Source organism: Dendrobium catenatum, unplaced genomic scaffold (assembly GCF_001605985.2).
Source record: "Dendrobium catenatum unplaced genomic scaffold, ASM160598v2 fragScaff_scaffold_501, whole genome shotgun sequence".
Taxonomy (NCBI): Eukaryota; Viridiplantae; Streptophyta; class Magnoliopsida; order Asparagales; family Orchidaceae; genus Dendrobium; species Dendrobium catenatum.
The window spans coordinates 851,997-858,035 of record NW_021318963.1 but is presented as its reverse complement, the minus strand read 5'-3'; positions in this window follow the sequence as shown (position 1 = coordinate 858,035).

Here is a 6,039-nt window from a genome sequence, read left to right as displayed (position 1 = left end):
ACTTTTAAAAAATTTATTTTAACAAAGTTTATATCTAAATAGTAAATATTCTGATATAAATATTAAATAAAATTTAAAATTTATTAAATTTATTTCAAAATTAATATAATATTAAAATTTTAAATAAATACTAATCTTAAATAAATTTATCATCCACTCTAAAATAATTTACTGAATAATATATTGACATTTTTTTAAATTTCTTTTCACAAAAAGACCAAAATTTGAACCCACAGAACGCGGGCTGGGTTGCCGCCTCGCCACCGGATATCTGAGTTCGCGAATTTCGTCGACCGGTATTGAAACCGGCAGCGCGGGGATTGAGCGTGGCGGTGGCGGTGGATAGCCGGCGTGGTAGCGGCCTAGACGGCGGAAGATGATTACTACGATAATGCGAGAAACGGCAAGATTTTTATCGACCAGAATCTGTATTGAATGCTCCTACAGAAGTTCTATAGCATTTTTTTTCATCTTCAGTAAGCTTTTATTAAAAAACCAGAACAATGATTCACATTAATGTTCTAAAAGAACTCGCTTAAATACACGGATCGTTATTCATCACCTCGAATGAAACCTGGCGAAAACATAGGCAATGTCGCCGTGGTGCTCCTCGGCGTCGTGCGACAAATAGCAAGCCTGCAAATCCTCCAGATCTTCAAATCGTCGAATCCCATTCTCACTTGTCATCTCCTTCATCGAAACCGTCAAGGGAGATCTTCGTCATCTCATCTCTGATTGGGAGAGCTTCGGTTGGTGGAATACTGAAAGAAAAAGAGGAATAAGAGAGATGGTCGGAGGCAGAGAATCTGGTGCAGAGGAGGCGGTCGAGGGTGCGCGGAGAGTACGAGATACAAGGAGAGATTAGGGTTGGCGAGGCACTGACGGTGAAGTGGGCGACGGGAGCCGGAGCTGCTTGATTGGGGATGACTGAAGGCGGAGAGATAGGTTCAGGGTTGATGTGGCTTTGATGATGGCGTTTCGATCTTTTGTTAAAGAAGGGGGAAAGCAGATCGAGCAGGATGAAGAAGCAGGAGCACGAAGAGTTTTTCTTCTTCTCTGGCGTTGCCTTGATTTTGTTCTGTGTACTTTCCTGCTTCATCTTGCTCTTCTCCTTCGCTTCAGTGAAAGGGGCTAGGGTTTTGGGGGAAATTTCAGTGGAGAATAGCAGATTTATATTGTTGGAAGCGGGGGATTGCAGATAAGGAACGATGGAGCGTAGAGAGGCAATCCTGATTTATTGCTTCGGAGTAGAGAGAAGTTAATTAAGTTATGAAAAATATGTTCGTTTTTATTCCAATTTTGAAAAATACGATTTTTGGGCGAAATTTACGGAGATAAGAATTACTGTTCATCATTTACGAGAATTGTTTTACTTTCCAAAACAATTTGCTCGATTTTTTATTTTTATCAAAGTAAAATAAAATGCATCAATAAAAAATATGAATATTACTTTTTATTAAACTATAGGATGATTATCTGTTTATAAGTTTATAATCAAAGACATTTTATTTAACAAATTAAAATTTGATGTATTGGAAAATATTTAAATATTTACAGCAAAAAAGAATCCATCTCAATTAAAATTTTGTTCATGATAGAGGTTTGGGGGATTTTCATACCGTAGAATTCTTAAAATTTTAGATATAATGTCTAAATTTTAATATTTTTAAATCACATTAATTATAGGCTAAAAGATATATTTCACTTTAAAGAAGTTAATGTTTGTATTTGTTTTTATATGATTCAGAGATTATGATATTATGTAAATAAATATAAAAATTTATGTATTAGATATGTAAATATATATAAGAATTGTGTGGTATCTATGTAAATATGTTAAAAAAAAAATAGCAAAATTTTCAATATATATTTTTTAAATAATCCACATATATTGATTTTCATACCATTAATTACTATGCTCTTTAATTCTTAAAAATATTTTGACCCCACTTTACTAGGTCTATCTAATTTTGTTTAGAAATATTTTTTATTGGTCATGACAACCTTGTCGGAAATTAAATTTTCTATTCACCCACTATGAATCCAATATCACAATTGTGTACCCATGGATACATGTGCAGGTAATTATTCACGTGTCTTATATGTTATGTTTGGGTCGAGCAATAGGAGGATAGGAGGACACACTCCACTTTTGAAACAAATCGGAGGGACTTGCTCAGTAGCTAGAAAAAGATTAAAACTAGAGCACAACGAACTGGGACCGATCATATCCTCCAGGCAGCCGTCAACCATATGGGAAGACAACCTCGGTAGTTTCTCTCTTAGCCAAACAAATCTTTGTTCATCTAAGTCAGGATGAGGAATATTATGCTCAACACAATAAAGAGCCTATGATACACATTATCCCTCTTAGAGATTTCCATCTCATAGCAATCCAAAGATCACATTTAGATAGTACTCCACTACTCGCCCTTCCTCTTCAATGAGGCGACTAAAACCGTCACGTTGATTTTTATCAATAACAGTCGGGTAACACTCGTCCTATTCCACCTCGACGGGGGTGACTACTGATTTTCACCTAATCTTATCCAACTCATCTCCTCCAGACGCCGACTAGTTCAGCATCAGACAAACTATTACTAGTAGATGATGGGACAACTACGTAGCAAACAATAACTCCTACATCCTTCTGAACTCTATAAAAGGGGGAGGATGAAGGAGAAAATATTCTGAGACTCGAAGAGACCGAGACTCCATGATCCTCCTCTCTCTTCTTCCAAAACTCCGTAAACTCTCTTGCAACCATAGGAGAGAACATGAAGAGCACAATTAAAAAAGGAAAAGAAATATACGCAATTCTTAATGTATAGTACATTTCTCTTACAAAGCTCAAGCTCCATAGTATAGAGCTCATACTTCTACTCCTTATGTATTTCGGGCTTGGATGATAAAGATTTCATCTAAGTTCCCCTCTATTATCTCTATGTATTTGAATTTCATTACATTCTCCTCAAGGGCTCCTAAACCTACAATTGGTGAAAAGTACGACCCAACATCACTCCACCAAATAAAATTAGATCCAACAACAAATCATCCCGTTAATAGTGCATTAGGTGCGAAAGATTGCATGTCATTGTTTTCACCAACTATTTTGGTGCTAGTGAGCTAGTATGCATGGAAGGAATTCTCCATCATCTCCTACCACATGTTCACTCTCCTTTGTCATAAAGGGGACTAAATTATTCACATTCCCATGTTTATTCGAACATTCTTTCACTCTTTGACCAAGTTCAGTGAAAAAAATTTGATAGCTCGAATCAGAGATAGATGTTATATATCATGATTTGCTCTAATTTTGTTTATTGCTTTGATCTCAGCAGGACCGGGTGGTAGTCTTATTTGCTTTGCTGCCATCCTACGGTTGCTCTCTCCAAAGTTTTTGTGACATTTTTTACTCTTTGGTGTGCATGATTGATGCAAATTGGCATTATATGCTAAGTTCACAACCTAGGATATCGACCACAATATGGGGCTGTTTGATTTGATGTCAAAGGGACATTTTAAATGCGTGAAACATATTGGTATTTGATTTGAAGTAAAAGAAATACAAAGTAAATTTTTGAAGTAAAAGCAATTCACTTTATAGTTTTAATCCGGTGTATTTGGAATTCTTCTAGTTCGCCAAAAACTTACCACCGCCCTCCACCTCGTCGGCCCCAAACTCTGGTAGTTGCCGCCTGCCACTCGCCGTTGGCCACCTGGCCATTGTCAACCGCCACAGACCATTGCTATTTTGAACTTTGATTTATAATGCATTCAATTTACTTCAAGCCAAATAAAAAAAAAGTAAAAATGTAATATTTCTTTATTTTTTATATTATTTGAACTTTGATTTACAATGCATTCAATTTACTTCAAGCCAAACAAAAAGATCTTCAAAGAGCATTTGACACAATTATAAATGTAATATTCTTTATTTTTTTATATTATTTGAACTTTAATACACAAGAATGAGTATTTATTCATTTTATGCTTACATGTTTAAGTTTCCTTTGGGGCCCATTAATAAGGAAAATGATGTTAATATAACTTAAACTATTCAATCATTTTTCTTTGCTGGCATATTTCAAAAGTTTGAACTATTCTTCATGCACATTATGATTTGGTTTGGGATAATTTTTTTACTATTTTTTAAAATAATTTTTTAACACAATTTTCTTTTTAAAAAATTTATGCACTAATAATCTGCTTTATAAAATAGTACAAAAGCTGTTCCAAACGAAGTCTAATGCTTCGTTTGGGACCGCTTTCGTATTGATTTCTAAAATCATTTTCTAGTACAAAAATTTTTAATCTAAAAAATTATTGTATTAAAAAACTTTTTTTAAGAACCAATAAAAAAATCATCTCAAACGAAGCCTAAATCGCTTCAGTTTGATTCATTTGAAGTTGTCATGATATTTAGTTTTCAGTATTAGTTAAATTCAGGCCATGCTTGTTATCCATTTATTTATTTTGAATTGGCATGCATTTTGAGTTTGTGAATAAAATGAAGCCTCGCCTTATATCAGACGCAACAACTTAAACTTGCACAAGAATTGAAAATTATTACTACACATATTTTTGACTTAATTTAATTATTTCATTTTATTTTTTAATATAATTTTTTTTTATAATAAGGGGCCATTTCATTTGTTGAAAAACGAATGCAGAATAAAATGGAATTCAAGATTGCAATATAATTAAAATATTTTGGATTTATTTGGATGTGTGTAAAATAAATACAAATGATTTTTTGTTTGTTTGAGTTGAAGTAAAATGAATGTAGTTTAAAGTCTAAAAACGATGAGCGAATGAGTGACATGACACATTCTAGTTGGACTCCGGACAACATTCGACATCCGCACAAAATAAATAATCAATTAAGAGAGCCCAGCGAAGGCCTACAACTTAAGAGAATGGGGCTGACTGTGAGCGGTGATGGCAATGAACAACTGTCGATACCTGTGTTTTGCAGTAGGGCTATAAAAATCGGGTCATGGGTCGGGTTCAGGTACAATCCGAAATTGACCCGACACTGTCAACCCGACCCGAACCCGACCCATTTTTGCAAACAGGTCTGTTTTTCGAACCCGAACCCGACCCACTTCGGGTTCAGGTCAACTCGAACCCGACCCGATTCGGGTATTTTATTAAATTTTTTTATTTAATTCAATTTATTTAAATCTAAATCAATTTAAGATAAGATTTACTTCAATTAATTTAAAATAAATCAAGATTAATTTAATTTGGGCAATAATATTTATAATTTTTTGAAATATCATTTACTTATTTCATAAAAATCCATTAAAACTCTCTTAAATTAATTAAAAAAGGGTCAAACCAGGTTGATTTCGGGTTTCCGGGTCAACCCGAACCCGACCCGATTTTACAAACAGGTCGAAATCCCTAACCCGAACCCGATCTGGTTCGGGTTCGGGTCAACCCGAACCCGAAATTTTCGATTCGAGTTTTCGGGTCGGATCAAATATTGACACCCCTATTTAGCGGCAAACGAACAATGACACATGTAGATGAAGGCTACTATTGTTATGTGGTGGTCCAGATATTTGGAGGTGGGATGAGGTCATTGACAATCACATGGCTAGCCGAAGGCCTACAATTACAATTAAAGAAAAGTTATAGTATTTTTAAAAAATAAATCAAATTAATTTTTTTAAAATATCAAAATTAAATTAGATGATAAATTCCAATAGTTTTAAATAATATTATGTAATTTTTTTACTTTATTTTTATTTTTATTTGAAATCAGATAGCACTAGGCGTAGCTGAATTATATTTATATATCACCTTGTTTTTATAAAGGGAGATTTATTATATACCACCCATATTTCATTTTCATATTAAATATGAGTAGTAAAAATAAAATATATGAGTGATAGGAAGGAAATAGAAGTGGTATATTTGATATTAAAATAATATAGGATGATATGTATGTAATATTAAAATTTTGAGTGTTAAATATGTAAATAGGATGATATAAAGTGGTATTTATGTAAATTTCACTTATATAAATTA